Source organism: Haliaeetus leucocephalus, unplaced genomic scaffold (genome assembly GCF_000737465.1).
Source record: "Haliaeetus leucocephalus isolate CR32 unplaced genomic scaffold, Haliaeetus_leucocephalus-4.0 Scaffold162, whole genome shotgun sequence".
Taxonomy (NCBI): domain Eukaryota; kingdom Metazoa; phylum Chordata; class Aves; order Accipitriformes; family Accipitridae; genus Haliaeetus; species Haliaeetus leucocephalus.
Genome location: NW_010972598.1, coordinates 5,523,014 through 5,545,977, shown reverse-complemented (window position 1 = coordinate 5,545,977; position 22,964 = coordinate 5,523,014). Strand labels below are relative to the sequence as shown.

Here is a 22,964-nt window from a genome sequence, read left to right as displayed (position 1 = left end):
CTCCTAATAGTTAGCTAGGTGATGCTGGTTTCAGGATCATTTTCATAGAGAAGCTTCTTCACTGGACTGCCATCTGTGTGTTTTCCCTGCAGTGCTGCAGAGAAGCATAGAAAACATCTGATGGGCTTCCTCGTGAAGGAACTACTTCCTTTTAAGTTGCGGTAGTTAAGACAACAGCTATGTAATGGCTGATGTAGGCTCTGTATATCCTCTCAATATTGACCTTCATGTTATTGCTGCAATTTTTTGTAAATTTGAAAAGTAGTATGGGGATTTAAAAAACCCACAAACCTCAAGCTAGAACTTGCTGGAGTCTACCTCTGAGTGACATCCATCTTTTCCTTGAGTTGTCATAGTTTCTTGTTAGCGGTCAGGAATGTGTCTTGGTTTTTCTGCTGCTGTTTCAGTTGCCAGCGATGGCATAATCCATTGATCTTCTTCATCTTTATTCTCAGTCCTTCGGTTCAAAATGAAACATGAGTGGAAATTATAAAAGCAAAAAACCCCTTGATTTTTCTTTTTTCTCCTCATTTCTGTTGTATGGTTCAAGGTAATTTCCTTGCCTGCTCTGCCAGCTTTCTTTGTGTCAACAGTGTCTCTGTCTGAGGATACACTGATACTGATATTGACCTGTTTCTTATCAGAGGGAGAAGGTAGAAGTTTGTAATTCTCTGCTGATCTCAGTGCCAGATCTTGGTGTTATTTTATATCCTTTTATTATTATAAACACATCAGGGGAAGATTTTTGGCTGTTGTCCTGTATTTTGGCATTTTAAATGTTGATTTAAACATACTGAGGGGGGATACAGCTGGCATTTGGTGAGCTGACTCTTCACGGCACGATTTTTAACAAAAATCTGCACACTCCTTTTCTTCCTTGGAAGGAATCAGTAGCTTTTATGTGTGCAGGAGAAGTAGCCAAGTGCCCTCAGCACAGGAGTTAAGTACCCTTTAATCTTCTACCCAGGAGCTGGATTCTTGAGGTCAGGAGAAGTTCGCTTCAGTTATTGTTCATTAAATTTCAACTTCGAGATTACAGAAAAGGGAGATCTTCATTAATGGATCAGGTGGGACCATGAGATTTATCCTGTCTCCATTTTGTACCTGAACAATGTCAGGGGAAGTTTCTTACCAAAGTTCATTTGGTCTAAGAATTTCATATTCAGCCCGACAGCCAAAGCTATTCCACCTGTAAGTGAAATGACATCCATGAAGTAACAGTCCTCTTCTCTACCTGTTGCGTGTGATGGTGTAGCTTTTAACAGTCTTTCGACAGGAAAAAAAATCCCTCGTTTTAACATGAATGACGTTATAACCATGTAGTTTTCTCGATTTAGGTCAGATTTCAATCCCTTAAACTTCACCTTATGGCTATTTTATCACCACTTTCCTGAAATTCAAATCTATAATTGTATGTATAAGCTTACTTAATATATTGATGTGTGGTTTACCTGTGAGTGCCATCCATGTTAGGAGATTCCTTATGAGCTGCATTCGAGTACCCCGAAAAGGTTAACAGCTGAAGATTGTAGTGCAAAAATGAAGTTCAAAGTGGAGGTGTGGAGAAATAATGACCCTGTCTCCCCTGCACTCTTCTCCTCGATACATCTGTGACAATGTATAGTAGCTGAGGGTCTATTTCATCAACTTTGGTGTCAAACACCCTCCAAAAGCCTTATTTCATAACACGCTGAAGTAGCAAAGAGCCATCTCTTGATTTATAATGTTATTCAACAGATATTAATTTCAAGGTTACATTAAAATGAATTTATTAGTGAAATTAGTGATCTGAAATGTGAGTCCAGGAAGTACAACCTGCAAGTGAGTTGGCTTAATATCAAACAGAGTAATTTTTCTAAGCTGTATGAATAGGTAAGCTGTCAGCATCCAAACCAATGTATGTACAGTTAGCCACTTCGAGCCTGTTGGAACTGTGTGTGTGCATAAATCATATGTCTTAGAATAAGCAGTTGTGTAACTGGGGTTTTAATTTTTATTGGAAAATGAAACATCAGCAGTTGTAGTAAATGCTCCTCATTTTGATAACATGGATTGTTCTTGGGCCATCAAAAAAGTTATTCTGCCTGAAAATGTAGTATTGAAGCGTTCAGCTGCTCAAAAGTTATAAGAAAATGCTAAATACTTCACTGTGTTTTAAAACTTTTCTTAAAATATTTTCTGTGCACATGCAGACTTTATTTCCTGTTAATACAAAATATGTGGAAACTAGCTTGAAAATATTGAAAAGTTTTGCTGGAGATTATTGAATTGTTAATGATAGTTGCTAGTATGCTGATTTGTAATTTTACTCAGGTTAATGTCCTTATTCCAATTTGCATTGCAAGACAACTTTGCATTGGTGAAAATTTTTGATCTTACTTTATCTTAGACTTTACTTCCTGTTGTTTAGAAAATAACCCATTAAGATGTCTGGAGGACAGAAAGCAAGATTTTCTACTGAGTACAGAATATATGTTAATATATTTCAAGTGACGGTGAATTAAAAAAAAAGTAATTTAAGTTAATTTTTTTAGAGAATCTGTGTACTTTATAAGCCTTTCTATAAAAATTGACCCATCTTAGATGAAATTAAAAAAAAACAAAAACAAAAACAAAAGAAGACCTCTCTTGATTAATTTTACTTTTATCTAGCCCTACTTTGGAGAAATTATATTAGCTTAAAAACTGTATTTCTGGCTAAAATGTTTTCCTACATGTATTGATTTCTTAAACTTGTTTACATCAAAATGAGACCTAAAAGTAGATACACAGCTTAGCAGTCCCAGTTTGTCATGGGTTTTTCAATCTCCTAGTGTTACAAGTTCAACTAACAGTGACGGTCACTTGTAATCAAAGGTAGTGAAGGAGAAAATAAACTTATCTTTTATTCAGAATATGATCACTTTGCATATATGGTTTATAAGAAGGTTACCGTGGGCACTCAATAATTTTCCATTCTGATTTCTGGGAGATTTTTACAAAAGAAATGGGGAAGATAGAGAAAATGAGAAAATAAATAGTATAACTGTAGATACTGCCTGGAGGAATTAGACTTAAATTGTAGTGCTTTTTTTCTTTTTTTTTTTTTCCAGAAAATATCAGTAAGATTTAAAATTCACCTTTCTTAAAACGAGTCTGTATTTAAACATTTTTCTCGGTTCTTCCAAAACACTGTTCGTTCTTGTATATTTTACCGTTTTTTAATTCATAAACTGGCCAGAGTATGTTCACGTATTTTGTAATGAATGTACATTTTGCAATATTAGGGGGTTGGAAGTCTGATCAACCAAGATACATGTTTCCATGTATGTTCCTACCTTTATCCAGTTGTTAGTTATGAAAATAAGGAGGATGTCTTTCTAATGCATAAGAACAACTACATCTTGCATAACCTTGCTCTTTGGGTAGTTTTTCAACCAGAGTTTAGGTGAGGAGGAGCTGGCTACATCCTAACCTGAAAGGCTGTGGGTAACAAAGCACAACCTCTAGGCTGTGGGTAACAAACCAAAGCAGTAGAAATTACGCTGTACCTTTTGAATGAAAAACTGAAGTCTTTTTTTTTTTTCCTCGGGCTGATGATTTAGTAGGTTTCTTCATCTCTGTGAGCTCAAAAATATGGTTTCTTTAGTTGCCATGTGGCGCGGGAGCACCTGGCCTTTGCAGCGGCAGTAATAGTGGTGTTAGGCGGAGGAGCCGGTGGCTGTTGTTCCAGCTTCAGCACTATACTTTGTTTTGGGGGTAGTGTGTGCATGTATGTGTGTGTGTGCCATTTCGAAGTTAGGTCAGGGAAGGGGAGAGCTGAGTTAATCTTGATCTGCCCTGCTGTGGATGGAGGGTTACTGACACCTATGGTTTGGCTTACCTAGGCAGTGCCCCTATAAACTCTCCTATGGAACTTTATGAAATGTTCATTTTTCAGGACTAAACTTCCAAAACCCTGTTTCTGCCTTTGTCTACCTGTTTTTGGTTTTTAACTGGCCATCCACTGCATCCAACTGGGTCATTGGTCAGCAGATGGAAATAAAATTTTTAAATGTGGTCTCTTTTCCAATAATTACAGTGCTAAAACCAGCCAGAGCTGGGAAGAGGAATATTTCCATGGCTTAAAACATCTTTTTAAAAAATGTCTGGTTTGGAGTTTGAAGTATTAGAACAAGTCCTTGTCAAAACGGATTAGTGAGCATGGAACATATGAAGCTGTCAATAGGGCATTAGGACATGAGAATGGCAGTGCCAGTTCAGACCAGAGGTCTGTCCGGCCCAATATCTTATCTCAAGCAGCAGACTGTGAGGGCAGAGGCGCAGACAGGTCAGGCATGCAGCTGTAGCTCCCTATAATACTCTCCCTGGCTCCCATGGTTTGTTGCTCAGGGACTTTCGAGACATGGTATATCCTTGTGTTTGGCTGCCTTTGTTAGGCATTATAAATGTGTCACAAAGTCCTGCCTGGGCATTTGCCATACAAGAAAGCTTGCATGTGTATTAGGACACAGCTGGCCACTGAACCCAGTCTGCTGTACAAGGAAACGTGCATATGTATGTGGCTTAGGAGACAGCAGGTCACTGAACCTGGTCAATCACCCTGAGGCATGGTCCGCCTGCCCAGGCACTGCTGTGTTTGTTGACACTGGTGTGAAGATTCATGCTCATGTTGTATTTTCCAAGATTTTAAGAAAAAGTTTTTTTTTAAAAAATAATCGTATGCATAGATGTCACACCCTTGTTTTCAGGATTTGAATCCTGGACCTTGCATACTTTAGTAGATTCTGGTCACTTGAACTTCAAGTGCCTCCAGACAGCTCGCCCTCTTTAGTTCACAATATAAGACCCAGCACTGGGACAGAGCACTGTGGGACACTTGCCCCCATAATTTGCTGCAAACTTACTGAAAAGGAAAACCCTGAGTCATACCAGGGTGAGACCCGGCTGACTGGTTGGAAATGGCTGCAGCTTATTGTCTAATTCACATCAGCCACTGCGTCTGCACTGACTGCAAAGATGACCCACCTGGGTAGACAAGTTCATAGCTGGCTTTCTCCTTCCCTAGCAGGGAGGATGTGAGAGGGAGAGGATTTGCTTCAGTCTTTTCAATATAAACAACAACAATGGCAGCAATATTTTACTGATTCTGTGAGATACTTGGGAGCTACTGATCTTGCTTTCCTTTTTTCAGCTGCATGTCTCAAGTCTGTTTTGTGCTTTCTGAATTGGTGGGAGAACTTATTTTGAGACTAGTAGGGAATGTGAATAGGAATATCCTATCCTGGTTTTCTTCTCTTCCAACCTTCTCTCTTAAACATAAAGGATACTACCATCTTTCTACACTGTGTGTCCACACAGAAAGAAACTGCACCTTACGTACTTTACACATCTTTGCAAAAAGAGTGTAAGGGGATGAAGAATACGACATTAACTTTTCAAGGTGGATATAAACTGTTTTCAGTGGTATAAGCACAAAGGCATCAAGAATCAGAACGTAGAAATCTGAAAACTACAGTAGAAATAATTAGCCAAGTATGCACCTAGATAAAGGTGATTCCATGTTGCAAGAGACTCCCTCTCGGCAGAAATACTGGAGCCAGAAATATATTTAAAAACAGAAAGTCTTTTCTAAATGTGACCATGCTACATTCACTTAACTGTATGTGACATGTCTTTATCTTCAGGGATTCCTCAAATCCTAACCCTTACACTGTGCTTTCATTTCTTGTTAATCAGGGTCTGGCAAGTCATTGGTTGTCACAGTTTCAGAGACCATTCTTCTCATATTATTTTGATTGAAAGGTCTGGCATGCTGTGACTTATCACTCAACCGTATCATGCTCATGATGTCACACCTATAAAGTACATTATTGATTTTTTTTTTTCCCTAATATTTGTGGTGCTTATCTCTGCAGTATCTGAAGCATAGCAGCTTAATACATTGAGAGGAAGCCTTTAAGGCAGTGTTTCATGCAGGGTCGTTCTGGCAGCAATTTTAAAAGAAAAAAAGCAGCTCTGGTGGCATGATAAAGGGCATTCAGGAGGAAGAACAGAAAGGAGAAAGAGGAGGGAAGGAGACAGGAAAGCAGTCATTCGTCACGTGAGGAAACAAAAAAATCAATTGATGGGAGAGCTAGCACAAGTAGTAATTACTCGCAGAGTTGCAGGATTTTTCATATAGGCTTGAATCAGGGAAGACTAAGATGTGAAATGGGAATGGTAAATGAATTTTAAGGAACGGTGTCCAAAGACATACATTCAGAAATACTAAGTTTGGGGGGTTGTTTGGTTTGGTTTGGGTTTTTTTAAAGAAAAGGCGTAACGATAGCTCGTTTCCTTAGTGGCATTACCCTGATTTGTGAGTTTATTTTATCTATTTTTATAGCTATATCTTACTTATCTATTTCTTTTTATCTATCTGTAGGCGACTGTCTGAAATAATGAGGATAAATGTTCCATAAGGTGCAATTTTTTTTTATCACATATACATATATATATATAATCCTGGGTGTGAACAAGAAACAAACTCTTTGGCAGTAGGAAATACCCTGCACTGGGTAGCTCCACAGCTAAAGCAGAATTGCAGGTTGCGTATGAGCACAGGAGGCCAGACAGCAGAGATATGGCCACAAACCCAAGGATGTGTGTGGTCTGTGACACCTCCATGCAAGTGTTTTGTATGATATTCGCTGGGCTTTTACATCATGTAGTTTGCTAAAACTGTTTGCTACATAAAAGGGTCCTGGCCACTTCTGTCAGATAATGCCAAAAGCATTTTTCAGCTAACCATGAGGGCTCTACATTTTCAATCTTTTGTGAAAGTTGGACTGTATTTGCAAAAGGTACTCAAACCTATTTAGGGCCAGGGAAGCACCACTGGGATTTGAAAACATTTAAGCAAAGAAAGCACCACCTCTGTTTGAAGCCAAGTCCTTTTGTAAATTGCCCTGCATTTATCTTTGGTTTTTTTCATGCATCAACTCCTTCTATATATCTCATCTTCTGCTCTCCTCAAAAGACCATGAATCTGTAAATCACTGTCCTTTACAAGGTCTCCTGCACTCTCTGAGAGCTTGAGTCTACTGTGGGAGTAGTAAAAACAGCCAGGTCTCATCGCTTGCAGGCCCCTATTTGGAAAATTGCATTGTTATACAGCGTGCAGAACTATCAGTCTTCATCTGGAACCTCCAATGTTAATAACTCAGAAAACAGAAAAATTATTTTGTTATTTGAGCTTCAGACTGCTCAAGCAGTGAAAAATTATTATGTAAAATTTGGCAATATACTAATGGGACCTGCATTTGATGAATATCCTGATGCATGTAGTTCATGCATACTTAGCTGAAGAACTTTAGTGGTGCTTTTGCACTTCTGCCCTCATGCCTTATGCATAATCCATCACGTGTACCAAATTCTCCAGAATAAAGGGACTAAAAAGTACAGAAAGGATGTGGCCATTTAAATTTGAAAAACTTCACACTCTTCAGATTCATGAAACCACTGGATGTGAGACAGAATCGTAGAACAGCCCAGAGTGGAAGGGACCTCAAAAGATCATCGGGTCCGACCTTCCATGGGAAAGGGAGCCTAGATGAGATTATCTAGCGCCCTGTCCAGTCACATCTTGAAAGCCTCCAGTGATGGGACTCTTCTCACCACATCCCTGGGGAGGTTGTTCCAGGTAGCTGAATGACATCTTTGGACCAGCCTGAAGAGGAAGCATTCAAGAAGAAATGCTGAGAAATGCCTTAAGGGGGAAGTAAGAGCACTTTTTCCTTATTTGGGTTGTGTGTTAGGGTCAGCTAAGCGGACCAAATACCTGCTAAAATGAGGTGTCTTGTTAACTTGTGTTCACTTCTTGAGTACAGGAAGGATATTTTACAGCTTATAAATCATATGCGAGATTTCACATCAGGCAATTAATGTGGTAGCGAAAGCTGGTAAAATGCCATCCCAGTAGACCAACAGAATAGAATTCAAATGGCTGCAGGTTTTCAATGCAGGAGGTATAAACTTCAAGGCTGCACTATACATGTGTTTACTTTTTACTGCAAAAGCTTATATGGCAAGGAGGAAACTAATTGTACATGGTCTTGATTTTAGCAGGATTCCACTGAGAAAACATGCTGCTGTAGGCTTAAAATTAGGCTGGTTTGACTTGCTAGAATCCATCTTTTCAGATTACTTGGGGATGCTTCTGAGACCCAAGGAGTCTTGCTAAGGCAATAAACGTTAAGAATTACATTCAGTGCTTCAGGGCAGTGAACGGGCAGTCTTTACCCTCAGAATTTACTTACTAGTTTGCGCTTTTCACACATTGCACTCAACTCCCAGGTGGAGCTGGTGGTGCTGGAGAAAATGGCCAGGTTTGTGTAAATTCTTGTTCTCCAGCTAAAGAGTTGATCTTTCTGAAAGACGGAGATTAGTTTGTGGTTATTAGAAAGGAGAATCTGTGCTGAATCTGATAATAAGAAAGGTCTATTGGGAAAAGAAATTTGTATCTTCAATTCCTAGTCAGAGTTTGGTCATAATAGCTGCAAGTTTATCAGCCAGATTTCAGAACAGCTGCTCTGGAGGTGAAGTCATGGATATTTTTCTAGAAACCACACCTCAGACTATGTTGGTCGGTAAAGAAAAACCTGCATCAGGGCTTAGAAACCTCATCGATGACCCTGTGATGTTGAGGCTCACCCAAGAGGAGAAGGCTTAAAAAGATTTATTATCTCTCAGCTTAGCAGATTTCAAGGGTCTCAGCAAGGTCAAGGGCCGCTCTAGACGGAGGAGTTCTCTGACTTGAATACATCTCTTCTTATGCCTGAAGGGCTAAATTGTGTCATTTGAGATCTAATTTTGCACTGAAACCCAGCTGCTTCATGTGTTGGATTGGGCTTCTTTTAAGAAAATGAATTGCCTTAGGCTGCCTTCCTTAAAATATGACTCTTCCAGATGCCAGTTTTCCTTAAAGAAAAAAAAAAAGGCTGGTAGCTAAATTGGCTATGTTTAGCAAATGCCTCTCCCCAGAATTCCTGCAAAACCACTTACTGCAGAGCTGCCCAGTTTCAGCCCCAGGCTTGTGGGAGATTTGCTTAGCACTTGAACAGAGATATGAGCTATTTATTACCTCAGCATAGTTTTTTATTGTGAAATAATAAACCCCACACTGTTAATGAATGCAAGTAAAAATTTATTTAATGTAATATCTATAGTCGAAACATTGGTGGGACTCTTTTGACAACGGGGCATCTCTATAAGGTTGTATGTTATGGAAGAATGGTGATGGTGGTGAAACAGAGTCCCAAGTGCTTCTTGGTGCTGAGTGGCTGTTTCTGCTCCCAGTCAGCTGCGGACACCAGCCATCCGCCCACTGCCTACATCTTTCAGACAAGCACATTGTTCTTCCCATGCTTGAGCGGTGCAAACTGCCTCATTATTTTCATTCTCATCATCCTTTGTGCTTTCTTTTTTTTGTCATGTCTGCAAAAGTCATTGGTGGCTAGTTTGTGTAGCTACTGCCTGTCTTGCTGACCAGCAGTAAGCTACAGTGTGCACACTGCCAGCTTTGTCCATAACCTTCTGTTACTTCTTGCCTCACACCTAGATCTTAATCTGGACTGAACCCAGCAAAGCTTTTGTTATTCCCAGGGACTCAAGATAACTGTTGACTAGATGCATTACTGATAAGTGGAGATTCAGGTCGACTTTCATTTCTTTTTGGGCTGACTTCAGGAGAGATTTCCAGCAATGTTGTTTGTGGTTGTTCTGACAAGCAGAGGGTACATTCACTTTCTTAGTATGATTCATCATTTTTCTGTGTTTCTTTAAACACTTCTAACAAAAATGGTCTCTGTGCCTGTGTTGCAGGAGGAATATGTGTGAATAAGCCTTGCAGACCCTATCAGCCTTAGGACAAATAGGTTGTGTCCAATGCACGGATCAACAACCTTTGACAAACATAAATGCATAACATGAAACGTCCTGCAATTCTTCTGCCCTTGAGCATTTCAGATACTTTGGCTTCTCTTAAAAATATCTTGAGTCACCATCCTTTGAGAAAAGCTATAAATTGTTCCACTGAGAACAATATTTATGTGCTTTGAATGTTTCCTGATCTTCAAGCCCTGTCTGTAGACTAAATGGTGTAGAACTGGGTTCTGTAGCAGTGACAGCTCACAAGCAGAACTGTCAGCTTCCACAAGAAAAGCAGCAACACCATTAGAAAATGTGTAAATCTTTGCAAGTGGCATCTGCATCCTGTGATGGTGATACATACTGTGAGTAGCCTGTCATCAAGAAGAGAGATTCTTCATGGTTTAGAGATCAGATGAGAACTTACTTATCTGTAGCTTACTGAAAAACCACTATAAGTTCTCCAAGCTCCTTTGGGAGGTTTCTTGGGAACTTTTACATTGGTGCCTGAACAGGTTAAAAACACATTTCTCTGTCTACAGAAATACATTTAACACTCCTGTACATCCAGTGGATGTAAACACCTCTGCTGGGACCTTTTAACATCTAGTCAGAAGCAACAGCAGGAAAACCCCTTCCTAAAAGAGCAAAGCCTTAGGGTTTTTAGTCTTTGCTGCCTTGCATTGGGTGGCATTTGTAGTGGTGTACACCCTGAATTCTCTTGTTTTGTCCAAGCTGTTGGGGGGCCTCTCAAGTATTTTTTTGAGAATCATCCCAACATACATTGAAAAAAAAACTTATATGAACTTGAGACTTTGGGCCAACAGATGGGTGTTGACCATCAAGGTCTTCCATGTCCAACTTCTTTGTGTTTCTACAGAATACCTGTCATTGAGGAAATACTGTGTTCTGTGCTCTATAAACATTCATCCATGAAAAGATTTTTACACAAGGCTCTGCTTATCTCTGAGCCTCCCTTGGGAACCAAATTCACAGAAACCCATCAAGGAGTTCTAGATGGTTTCAAATTGCCTCAGATGTCATCACTGTTAGAGGCCTCTTCTGGCAAGCCTGAATTATTGGCTCTATCAATTGCAAGTGAAAAGGTATTTTTTCATCTTCTCAACCAATTTTGCTAACAAGTGTGGCTTGACAGCTCCATTCAGGATGCTGATAGCTTTTATTCCAGGCTTTAGAATACAATGCCCCAGGGAACACTCAGTGAACTACAACAATTACAACTTTTAGCTGTGCTTTCTTCGCCTCTTAGTTTCAAGCAGAGGGATTATCTGACATAAGTCTTACCCTGTCATCAGGTGACATATTTGTTTTCCAGGGTCTCAGGTCACTGCTGTTGACACACTGGCGCACACATTAGATTTCTTGGTGTCCATGAGTCAGATTATATCTATTCAGCTTTAAACAAAGTGTGTATATGTGCCCAGTTTAGTGCAGGCTACAGCTGCCTATGGAAGCCCTACAGCTATGTTTACAGAGTGCTCTGTGGGCTAATTTACCCTGCCTCTCATACAGGCTATTTGGCTTAGGTGTCACATTAAAGTGCCAATACCATGCCCAGGACCCAGTTTAGCTAATTAAGAATTAGTTCTTATGTCTCCACTAAACTCTGTCATGCAGAGTAGAAATTCTTTCGACTCTTGTATAGGTTCTGTGAGACGGAACTGTATATTTAGTATTTTTTATTAAGATGATCTTAGGATTTTTCTTTTCTTCTTGTTGCTTGACGCGGGCATACATCTGCAAGCCAATGAGTACTTCTGAGTTGAAGTTTTTCAGTCGTGATGGAGTATCACATGAGTTGCTAAGTAATGTGTTTTGTTCATATTTTTCTTTTCCCCTCGAGAGTATTAGATGGTTTTAACTTTTGTGTTCCTTCCTGGCAGCAAATAGACTTAGTAATGGCACTTGCATGAGAAGGAAGTTGCTCAGATTTGTTAGTAGCGGCTGCTTTCTGAGGCCAGTGGGTTACATGTTATGTTTAATTACCACTGTCCCTGCCTGGCTGGAGACTTTAATTGCAAATACAGACTAGCAGGGTCAATGATTATGAAGTATTCACCTGCTGTGGAGTCCTGCATTCTCCTTTTAAGCACACGTTTCTAGCCACAATGCATGGGAGCTAATACATTGGATGGACCTGAAAAGAAATAATGTTCTCTCGCAAGGATGGCACTTTTATCTGGAGGTGAATATTCTGTACTTCCTGAGGACTCCTGAGAAACATTGTTGCTATCCAAATTAATAGTAGAGACTTCCCTACGAAGTGCAACTGTTTCACAGGTGAAAAGCATTACTTTCTCTCCTAGCAGTTCTATTAATGACATTTGCTCTGGGATTTTCATACTATATTCAGTCTCTCAAACCTGCCTTTTGATGTCAGCTAATGGTAACAATTTTTCCACCATGACCCAATCCTGAATTGCTTTTCCTGCTGCCTTCACAGAAATGTGTGGCATTGGGAGCTTTCCTAGAAGTCTGTTTTCAATTTTCTTTCCTTTTTCTTTTGCCATTTGACACTGAGGTGACTGGGCCTGGTCTTAAGTTTAGGAATATTACATCCAATCTGAAAATAAAACAGCTTTAATATATCTTGGTCTTGATAACATATGCTCGATCAGCAAGAGAGCAAAGGAATAAAAGTTTGTGATGGTGTACTCCATACCGTGAAGCGCATGGGGGAAGTCAGTGCAAGGCAATCCAGTACCATGTGGAGGGCTGCACAGTAGCCCTGAATGAGTTTGCTCCAGAGTCAGGAGCTCGGAAATAATTTCAGCACAGTGCCAGGCTCAGCCTATGTGACCCCATCCAGGGATGGAGCTGATAGTCAGCCTATTGACACAGTACTCTTTGGTCTCACCGTATATCTATCTGTGCAGAAGTCCCAGTCACCTGTGTAGAGTTACTGGCCCATGTGGGTATTCCCAAAACAGTGGTCACCACTCTTTTGAGATACACCCACAGAGAGCTCTCAGGTTAGTCCTTTGCCACCCACACAGCAAAGCAGTGCATAATGGGTGGTCTGTTGTCATGCGTTATGTCCCACATTAAGCTCACCTAAGACCTTCCTTTGACTTTCCATGCAGTGTTCGCAGGGAAGTAGCGCACACAATCTACTAGTAGATAACTTGGAAGATGAGCAGGGAGCAGAGTACAGGGTTGCAACACTTTGAAGACTATGCTGAAATTCATAGGATTTGTGTCATATCTCTTTGATCTTTAATTTCCGTTTTACTATGTAATCTCAGAGTAGTGTTCTCAAAACGAGTGGTGTTGCTGGTATGTGATGGTGGTATGAAAGATAAGAATTCAGAACAAAGTGTATTATGTCCCGTCAAAAGGCACATATAACATATTTTAGGCAGCCTGAGAGTTGTTCTCATTTGCATTAAAACCTCTTTCTGTAATTCCAGCAATGTGAAGATATTTTTATATATAGTTTATACCCAGAGAAATATAAAGGCTTGAAGGGAGCTGGCATGAATGTAATAAAGACTTTCAGTGGAGAAATGGTTGAAGCTCTTGTGAGCAGAAGGCTTCGTAGACCACTGTAGAGCACTAGTACCAACTTACTTAGATTCTCCCACCCTAAAGATAAGTGGGGAGCTTCAGCTGTGTGCTCCAAAGGGGTGGCAGTGGCAGCACTGAGGAAAAACTTTCTTCTATTTTCAAGCCTTGTACTTGCATGTTTCCTGTACGGACTTTGGAAGCTGGTGAGGCAGCTGGAAGGAGGCCACTGCTGCAGCCCAGCATGCCAAACTGCTGGGGCGAAGCTGTTAGAGGCAGTGGCTGGAAGACAGAGAAGTAGCAGCAGTAAAGAGGGGATAAGTGGGAGAAGCCAACAAGAAGAGGCTTGATGACTGTGCTTAAGAGGAAATATGAATAAATTTTTCAGCACATTTCTGTTACTCGGTATTGAGTTTGTTGCTTTAACATTGAAAGGTGGGTGAACCTAAGACTCATCAGTCCCAGGAAAAGTAGTTTGATACAGCCCATGGAAATTTATGCTGAGATGACTTTACAGCATCCTGGCAGTTTCAAGAACTCCTTAAAATTGATGGAAACATTGTTCTTGTTCATTGTTATACTTTTTCACCGTACCAGTGCACTTGGAAATGAACTTAGTGTGACTCAGGATTGAGGATGTTTGTCCATACCTAAAGCTGGCAGCCAAATGGCTCGTCTGTAACCTGACACTGACTGTGTAGGTTCGCATTTCTATTCCTGGACACCAGCTGGGGGAAAAAGAGACTTTTCCTTTCTTCTGAGGACAGCAGCACTGAATAGTGGCAGATGTTCCTGTGCAATACAGGAGCAAAATATTATGCCCTTCCAAACCCCAAATCCTTTCTTTCATTCTGAGAAAACTGGCTGTTGGTGCTGCTCAGTGACAGCATGCTCACTAAGTCCCTGACATTTCTTGCGGTGGGATTGTTGCATGGTTTCTGTTAATAATCACCTTCCTAGTCAAAGTAAGTGAAGAAATGGGCTAGTACATATATTGTGAGACTTATGCATGTGGTGATTCAGGATCTGCAGTTATCTTCCAGGTAACTTCTAGCTGTAAGTCTGAATGAGCTGACTAGGGTGAGAGATGAAAAATTAATGGGGGAGTGAGGAGGAATGGGATTTGTTAGCATCGTCTTGAAGCCTAAGACTTAGTGAGAAACGTTGCTATCCTGTCGTTGTCATTTCTTGGTACTTACTAGCTTGGACGCTGGGAATGTCACTAATGAGAAGGCCTGTGTGCTGCTTGGAGGATCTGTATTTCACTTCCATTTCTGGCTAACTGGTTCTCTGAGGTACTTGAAGCTCTCCCCTCTTGGGTCTCATGGTGAAAGAAGACATGTAGATTTTTGTTTCCTTTACTCCTTCTCTCTGTCGGAGGGCAGAAGCTTTCTAGCCAGCTCTTTCTCCAGGCCAGATTTTTGGGACTATATATCCAGGCCTCTATTTCACTTCATACTGCCCTAATAGATTTGGTACTTGCACCTGCTACTTTCTTGGATGTTCAGTATTTTAATCACTAAGCTTTCCAGAACTGCCAGTAAGAAATCTAATAAGCAGGAAGGCTTGAAAATCAGTAGATATAATAATAAAAGAACATTTTATTGCTCTTTATTTTACCTACTCATTTTGTCATCTTATGGCTGAATCCCAGAGTGCACGTGCATCAAGTTTACAACCCCTCCCCCTAATCAAAAGTACTAGGAATGTTTTTAAAGGTATTTCGGATTCTCATAGGGACACATCTGCAATTGTGGTAGAAGCAGAATAGCAGGTGTCTTGAGAATCACCATGAAATTGGGAGAAATGACAATGCTATAGATTTCCCTCAAAGTCTGAGCTTAATAAAACTGATATGATTCTTCGCACAAAGATTTCATTGTGTTTATCGCTGCAGTGGGATATTTTGCAGCCAAAAGCACAGGCTTCTTTTTTGGTACTGTGTTGCAATATCCATAGATGCATCGATAATTCCCTCTCCTTTGTAAACTAGCTAGTGGGTAGTTGTTTTCTTTTAATTTTGTCTTAAAAACCTGAGATTTCCAAAGGCACGCCTCACAGGCCCCCACATACTGTAAGCGAGATCCCTATAGGATGCTCTTCTTGCTGCAATATAGCCCACATGTCTACTTTCTAACCAGACAAGACAGTTTAACGCCTTCTCATCACTGAGACAATATGGTTTTGAGGCTATAACAACAGAGTGGGAGTCAAGCCTTCCAGATTATAGCAGCCCAGAACAATTCAAATAGATGCTCTGCCTGGGCTTGGAGCCTAGCGAATGGAAGATAGTTCAGTCTGTAAACTGTAACCTCATTAAGGTGAGCTGAGCCCTTCAGCAGATGCACAGCAGTCTGCACCCAGCCTTGAGCACAAGCCCTGAGATTCTCCTGCCAATGCTGACACTGGTGCTGTCAGGCCCAAGATCACTGCTGCGTCTTTGGTGTCTGAGTGTCCCTACCTGCAGAGGGGAGACTTTCTTCCTTCTTTGTAAAGGGGTAGAAATGTTCACTCTCCTTTTAGATGTGGGAAAACATACCTATGCATGAATGTGTACGTATGTATATATGTAGTATATATATACACATACATATATTTACACACAAAGTGTCTAGTACTCCAGGATTTATTTTGCTCAGGGATTGAAAGTTGTAACTCCAGGTTTCGGGGTTTTTTGTGTTTCTGAAGTCGCCATAAATCCTGCCTGATTTTGATCTCTTATTTCTCAGGCCCCAAATCGTCATCCATTTATCTTCAGATTTCATGCATTGTGTGATGAGGAGTGTTCTGAGTTTCCAAACAGCTTCCATAAATTATTTAGAACCAAACATGTCATGTTAAAAAAAGAAAAGCAAATAAACAGACCATCTCTGCTGGTGATGGAGCCCTGAGAATAAAAGCAGAGGGTTTTGTGCTCCCTCTTCTGGCCATGGCCAGTCAATGACCTGTCAAAACATGATCCCGAAGCTCAGGATAGCAAAATCTTTGGCATGACTAAATGTTGAGAGGGTCCACGTGTCAAGGGACTTTTCATACTTCAGGAATAAAGGTTTTTTTGCAGCCACGGTCCGAGGTTAGGGAGAGAGGAGACGGCAGCTTTCTTGCAAAGAGTTGGCTAGCATTTGGATCGATCTGCCAAAGGAGCAGTCAGTGTACATGGATGTTTAGTTCAACATATCCAGGTAGGCAAATATTGATGGAATTCCACCAATTGCAGCAGGAGTCTGCAGAGCACAAGCTCAAAGTAGCTGAAGACTCTGAATCTTATCTTGCATCTGGTCTCCTTCCCATCTTGCTTTTTGAACAGCATTTTTTTGAATCTCACAGTTCTTTACAATAGCTGTGTTGTTTGGTGAAGGAAGAGCTCACACATTCACACTTCAAATACCTGAAGTCCTCTTAAAATTTAAGAAAGTAAGTTGCACTCTAGAGTGCAGGGGAGCAAGGACTGCCGAGCGCCAAGTGTTATCTCAGCTGCTCCCAGCCCTCTGGCAGAGGTGGTGAAGGCCCTGGAGAGCCACACTGGGGCTTTATGGTGAGGATGGTTGAACACTGGCACAGGCTGCCCAGAGAGGTTGTGGAGCCTCCATCCGTGGAGCTATTCAGAAGACATTTGGATATGGTCCTGGGCAACTGGCTTTAGCTGAATCTGCTTGAGCGTGGGGTTGGACTAGATGGTCTCCAGATGTCTCATCCTACCTCAGCCCTTCTGTCAGTCCTTGATGAAAGTGGCCTTTCATATCTTGGAATTAGTGACCTAACTCAAGTCCTCCTGGCTGGAAATGGCATCCAACAGACCGTCACCGGAGTGAGGACATTATGCGGGCCCAGAAGTTCTGAGACACAGCATGTCAGTGCTTAGCAGTGTCCAGCAACACTGTTCGTGCACCTGGTAATAGCCATAGTATGGCTGGTGTTGGTGCTGCTCACGATCCTGCATCATGCTGCCATATCCTGAGACAGCCACTCCATGACCCCTCCTGCCTCAAGCTACCTGGAACCTGCTCGCTCTCCTGTCCTTCCTCATCCTCACTAAATCACAGCATGTCACAGTAAGTGAGATCAGCAGTGTCAGTGAGGATGCTAACAGGCCATGGCAGGTGTTCCTCTGTGTGCTCTTTTGGAAGGTCAGTGGCAGGGGAGGTGCTCATTATTTGGGTAAACTACGAGTTTTAGAAATCTCTGCCTCATTTTGCATGAGTTGTTCCCCAGGACGATGCCCGTATGAGTTTGGCACCCTGGCAGGGATACTCTTGTTAGGTCCCTTCTCTGGAGCAGCCTCACAGAACACTGCAGGAATGAGCACTGGCTACTGACACTCCTTAGGAACGGTGCGCCAGAGCCATTAACTGAACCATTTTAAGCTTCTCCAATCCTAGGTTAGTACCAAGTGGTGCTGCCTGTTTCATATTCATACTACAAGGAATGAAACGGAGCCACGTGTCTAGCTAAGCCCCTGTGTGCACCCTCAACTTTCCAAGGCTGCATAGCGCCTCGTAGATGCATGTCCTACCCGTAAGCTCCAGCTTAGATGCACCGTTGGTGTCTGTGCTATCTGTGAAAACCATATGTGGTCAGGAAGTCCCTGAGCTGTGGTGATTAAATTTCTTTAAGTATATATCTAAATGTAAATAGCATAAATTTATAAATAAATAAATCTGCTGCTTTCTGGGTTTGAGAAGGGCATCCAGTTCCTTGTAATATTGATGAAATTACCATAATGTGCTCAGCTTCAGGGGAATTCTTTCACTTGTGCTACTAGTTTTGGAAAAATTTTCAGGGTTTTTTGGATAATTATTTCCTACACTTCCCCCCCTGGGCTGCCCTGGAATTCTGCAAGTTTTCTGTTATAGAAGTGACCTACTTTAGTGTTGTACTGCATAGAGAATGACTGCTTGCTTTTTCTCACCAGAGTTTTTGCAGTTAGAAATGAGTTGCTTATAAATTCCAACACTCCTCTGTGTGGAGAGAGACTAAATCTGGATCTATACTTCTATATAGATCTTTGTGACCTGTTGTAATCAGATTAATGTAGTTTGCAACATCCTTTTCTTGGAAGTTCCAAAATCCAGCAAGTTCATCCATTCTCTAGGGACTTTTACTGTTTCCCAGTTTATAATGGAGTGTTCTGACCACCAGGTATTGCTGCGGGTTGAGGTGCTTCCCTGCTCTAAAAGAATCTGGCCTCTGAAGTGAGGTCCCTGGGACTCCCGGAAGTTCCAGGAAGGAGCTGAATGCTAAAATGTGTGAGGAGCAGCTTCTCCGAGTTCCAAGGAGATGCTCAGTTGTTAAACTACTCTTAGTGTGACTCAGTTTCTAGGGCTGGAAGGCTTCATTGGCACGAATAAAGGTCGAGGGGTTGTTAGGATTAGGAATTTTATCTGAACACAAGGTGGCACTGCAGGAATTCATTTTATCCTGTTTAATTCATTTTCTGAGTTAATGCTCTTTGTGCTGCTCTTAATAGGCACTTAGAGAGTAATTTTGCTTTTGCATCCATGTTTTCAGGAACTGGTATGGGCATAGTTACTGTAAAATGAATAGGAATCAACCACAGCAGCATGGCTTATCTGATCACAGGCTCTGGAATTTTTGCTCTGAAAAATCTGAACAAACACAATGCAAATACTAATCCCTTCCCCACCATCAGAGCTCTCTCTTTCTTTGATGTTTACAAAAATTTGAAAATGTAGAGACTGAGGAGCATCCCAGCTGTTAACGAACTTACTGACTTACTAAGATGGACTCATTTTCATGTTCTTTATTATCCATGTCCTGTTCCTCTCTGTTTTGCTTTGCCCTACACATAAAGTGTAAGATCATTGGGCCAGTGGCATTATTTTCATTCTACTTTTTATAGCACCTCACAGGGCTATCAGTATGTGATAGGACTTCTAGCAGCTATTAAAATAGACATCAGTTGTGAGTAAAAAACCATGCTTTTAGCTATTGCCAGTCTCAACAAGTTTATCTCAAGGACAATATATGCAAGTCTGTGATAGCCAGTTAAAATTTTACAAGTTGAAGACAAACTTACTTTATTGCCAACTTGGGACTGGTGATTTCAGACCTCTTTGGTTAGAAATGTAGTGGAACAAGATGTTCTATTGACTTGGCAGCTGATTTTCTGAAGAGCTTCTAATTCTTTCATTGCTGTAAGTGTTTTCATTAAGCATCACAAGACACATCTGGTCACTGTTTTCCTTGTTGGATGGCATAAAATGTACCATGCGCATGCAGCATTTGGGGTGTGGGGGGGTGTCCGGTATTTTTTCTCAAGGTTTTCATGAATACTGCTCTGATTGATAGAGCTTGGAATTCTATCACCAGCCACAAGCACTCAGAAACCATGAATTTCCCTTCAAAGTCAAGACATTATCTCACTAAGCACAATATGCTTATTTCTTCTTACAGTCTCGAGCCTAAATGTTGTGACTGTGTTTTTTGAGCCTGGTTTCTAAGGACATAAAGTTTTGCTTAGGTGGTGGTTTCAAGCCTTTTTTCCACAGTGTTATCATCTCTAAGTATTTCTGTTACAAAATCTTGAAATGCTTATGTGATCAATTGATCCAAGAGCTGGAACTTTAGCAGAAGAAAATATGTGATAAAATAATAACTGTTGGAAACATGTTCAAGATTTTGTTCACACGACTGCCATAGCACTAAAGTGTGGAGCTGAGTTTCTCTGTATCTTTTTAACAAGATGCTTTAGCTATGAGTGATTGCCTTCAGACAATTAGAGGGTACTTTAATTCTCCATAGATTTTTAGTCCCACCACTTTATGCACTGCCTGCCAATCATGGTATCACACAATGCTGATATTGGCAGAATGGCTAAAAGCAACGCTCCTTGTCATGTGGTACCAATACCTGCCAGGGAATAACACATTCCAGTTAGCACTGAGAAAGGTCAGAGTCCAGCTGCTAACATAAGCTAAAGACTTTCCTCTCACTTCTAGTCAGTGGTTCCAAAACGTGTCCTTGAGTCCATGTCAGATAATTTTATCACTTGAGTTTTATATGATTTTCAAATAAAAGCTTGCATAAAAATGATGTATGGTACTCCACAAGGAAGTTTGAAGGCTGACCATTGATCCAGAAGGTTTGGAGTCATCTGGTCTTCACTGGTGTCTTTTAAGACAGCTCTAGTTTGAACAATGTTTCATGATCTGGAAAGAGAGACATTATATAAGGAGCTGCTGAGACTTCCCAACTCTGACCTAGTGCACTGCTTCAAGAAGCCTTCGTCAGACCCCTCCATATAGGCAATCTCTGAGACCCTCAAAGCCATTTCTCAGCTATGGCAAGTCCCATATCCAAAACTCGTAGGTATCTCCATGTCCATGTGCAAAGTCACCAGCATGCTGAGAATGTCTCACAGCTGGAAAGCAGCAGAGAGACTTGTTTCAAGGAATAATCTTGGGTGCTGGGAAGCTGTATCCTCACACTATGCATTTCCCTGACTCAAATTGCCAGAGAAAACTGACCCTCTTTATATGTTCATGTTGTGCTGGAAAGAGAGATGTTATCTAGATATGCTTGTATTTCTTCTGGCATATGGGAGAAAGCTATCTTTCCTGTTGAAGCTATTTCATGTTGTATAAATAACTAGACCATTCAGTCAGAGAAAAGGACTCTGATTTTCTAGCGTTTGGGGCACTTTTTTCAGAAACAGGGTCAAATCCCTCTTCCAAGAAGCACTTTAGTATTTATGTCAAGTGGAGAAACTGAGAGAGGTTTTCTCTTGGACTCAGATGGGCTTGGGAGATCTGAATGTGGATAGCTGCTTTGGAGCAAGGGCTTGAGTGTGATACTCCATATCTCGGCTGAGTCTTCTGACCCTTAAAGAAACACACATCCTACATCATCTGTTGAGTTCTGCATCTTGTATAGGGACCCACAAAATTCTGGCTCACTGGCAAGGCTGGAGACGGACCCCTTCACAGGACAAGTCCTGCTTTGGGGTTTTAGCTTATGCTGGATCTCTGAGCAGCTAATTTGCTCTTAGGTGGCACTAGTCCTGATGATGCTTTGTGCTCAGCTCAAGATCCCGTGACAGCAAAGCAGCAGTTTTGAAGGTGGTAGTGGTACCAAACTGGTGTATAAGCACCTTCTCTGTTCTTTTTATTTTCATGACCTGGGCCTCAGTGCCTAGGAAATAATTTGTCCAGCAGATGTCAGCTCAGTGACATGTGCTGGGAAGGCTTGGACAAACTCTGATTTATAAGGAGGACGCAGGTTTAGGAGTGATTCATAATTGAAAAGTTGCAGGTTTTTTTGTCAAACTACTTTGAAGTGTGACAGCAGCAGAACTGAAAATAAATACAAAAACTGTATTCCCCCCCTCCCTTTTATTTTTATTTTACTATTTCCAAATATATGAAAATGAAGGCTGGAGACATTTATGTGTATTCATTAAAATATTTAACTAGGAAATCCCTAGTGAAATGAATCATCTTGTCTCTTATAGTATCAAGAGCTGAGAGTGTCTTTGACAGTATCATATTGAGAATGGAACAAAGATACGTATTTACTAAGTTGTTTTTCTTATTTACCAAACAAATTATGGAAGTATTCCAATTATTTGCTCTTTATGCCATTGGCAACTGTCTACTTTTCCTATTGGTTGTAGTAGCCACCGAGTTAAATTAATCCGTTGTGCATGCTAATTGCAGCAATCATCACTTTAAGACAGTTTTGGAGATACTAGGTTCACTTTACTCTTTGATACCATCTAAAGCAGCTAAGAGTTTCACCTGGCATCCATTTCAATCTGCAGCCTCTGCTTTACAAGGAGACACCTGGTTATTAAATAGTAAAACTCAAAAGGTGATAGTGGTAGGCTTAATTTACAGGGTTTTTTTAAACTATAGGTAAAATGCCAGCAGTCAGAACTTCTCAAAAAATGAGAGTGCCTGGAAAACAACAGAAAAGATTGTCAGTACAAAGGGGTGAATTCCTTTTTTTCCTAGTTTGGGCTAGCAGGTATTTTAGGGGGTGGGCAACAAGCGAAGCATATTATTGTGGCTTAGTGAATCAGTGTCAATCAACTGAGCTGCAATAACTACCATGTGCACAATTGCACATTAAAGCAGTTTCACTGAGGTCTAAGCTAATGCATTTTGTCTTCCAGTTGGAGCAGGTGGTGAATACACGCCAGGCCAGCTGCAGTAACTGGGCTGGTGGGGAGGTGCAGTATCTCCATGGGCACAACTGTGTGACCATTAGTCTTGAATAAATCTCTCACTTAGGTGATACCCAAGCCTTGTACCTGTGCTTGCACTGGAGTGATTCTTAACTGGAGCATTCCTAGTTATCAGTAACAGAAAAAATGTAATAATAAAAATGAAAATCAAAAGTGTATGAAGTTTGCTAATGATAACTCAGTGGATCTCAGCTTTTTTTCATACAGTAGCATGAATAGCATGAATGCATTTCATGGGAATGAAGGCTTTTAAAAATAAATATTTACAGTTACCTCTTGAAAGCCTTGCAAATGCTTACATTGAGTAGCTGAGGGAGAAGGATTTTATTTGTTCATTATGTAGAAC

The 22,964-nt window shown here is 40.9% G+C and overlaps 1 protein-coding gene across 1 annotated transcript in view; it reads left to right on the top strand.

Annotated features, from left to right (window-relative positions):
• The window catches only part of SLC35F3 (solute carrier family 35, member F3), a 184,497-nt gene that overhangs the window by 52,265 nt on the left and 109,268 nt on the right, over positions 1 to 22,964 (top strand). The window lies entirely within an intron of this gene.